We start from the raw sequence: 1,426 nt of genomic DNA, 5'->3' as shown, positions 1-1,426 counted from the left end.
ATCTTGAGCTAGGGAAGTGAAAAAATTATGATTCCAATTTTTCTGGTCTTGTGTTGACATGCTCTAGCTAGGAAAAATGCTAAACTTATAGTAGGCATAATTGGAATATGGTTTTTCTATTTAATCTTAATTAATTGCTAGTTTGTAGTGAAAATAAATGGGGTAAAAAATACATAACATATGATCATGCAAAATTTTACACAGTGTTCTTATGCTAGGATGATAGTAAGAAAATATGAAATATGTTGTTGGGCACTTTTCACTAGGCTAAACTATTTTTTGCTAAAATAAGCCTAGGCAACTTGTCATTTTTGCAAAAGTGGCTATACATATCCAAATGGCAAGAAATTTGTAAAGTAGACTATGGGGGTCATATGTAGGCTACTGTAATTTTCTCAGAATTTATTGAGCATTGTAAATATTTATTCTTTAAATCACCTTATTATATAAGGAAATTAATAAATGAATATAAATAAATTAGTTATGCTTAACCATGATGTTTTTTGTGGTGCTTGTGATGTATATGATCTGTTGGGATGAGTAGTTGTGATTTGAAGTAATTAGTTATAGGCAGCTAGATAATTATTACCTTATAATTCAACTAGATGGCTGCATGAGTAGTTCCTGTTGAGGTAACAATTTCATGATGATAATGACCTTTTGTTGGAACTTGATAATAACAAAGTTGTAGATAACTTGCTTATCTACCTTGTGCTAAATTTTCATAGTTGTAGGCCTAATGGTTTGAGAGTTTTAGCTGATTGAAGTTGTTGTTAGTTTTTGCTTATTCTCTGGACGAATCTATACAGCATTGAGAAACTGATTTGTTTGACCTTCTTAACTATTGAATCATCTGAATATGATTATAAGAAAGTTGTAGATAATTTCATAAGCTTTCTAGAAAGTCTTGTGCCATATTTGTTGGATGTATAAAACTCCAGTTATAGCCAAAACAAGTAGCTATTGTCTGTAGTCTAGAAAATGACTAAGTCAAGTTGTAGTTGTTGCCTTGTGTGATGCTGGTGTAGATGCTTAGGCCAATTAAGATTAGTTGTTAGTTGCAGGATCTAAGCCTCTCACTGATGATGAACAACTATATCTTAGGTTGCTAGAACTTGGTGAGTGTATGTTCTTATACTAGAGAAGAGATATGCACCTACTCAGTAAAAGAAAATTTATCTTGTTATCACTTTAATACATTGCTGTTAAGGACACTTATGAGTATGCATTTTATCATATCATATCATCCATATCATTATCTATGCATCCATGAGATCTTATTTCATGCTCATACATATAGGATCGCTCGAAGGAGTAACCCTACTAGAATTCAAAGAAGAGGCAGAGGACAATCAAGAGACACCCCAACCCGCAGCTCCCGAAGGAGAGGAGCCAGCCACTGACAAACTTCTGAAGTGCCCTGACC

Source organism: Miscanthus floridulus, chromosome 15, assembly GCF_019320115.1.
Source record: "Miscanthus floridulus cultivar M001 chromosome 15, ASM1932011v1, whole genome shotgun sequence".
NCBI classification, from domain to species: domain Eukaryota; kingdom Viridiplantae; phylum Streptophyta; class Magnoliopsida; order Poales; family Poaceae; genus Miscanthus; species Miscanthus floridulus.
The sequence above is the reverse complement of the archived record's forward strand: the minus strand, read 5'-3'. Positions refer to the sequence as shown.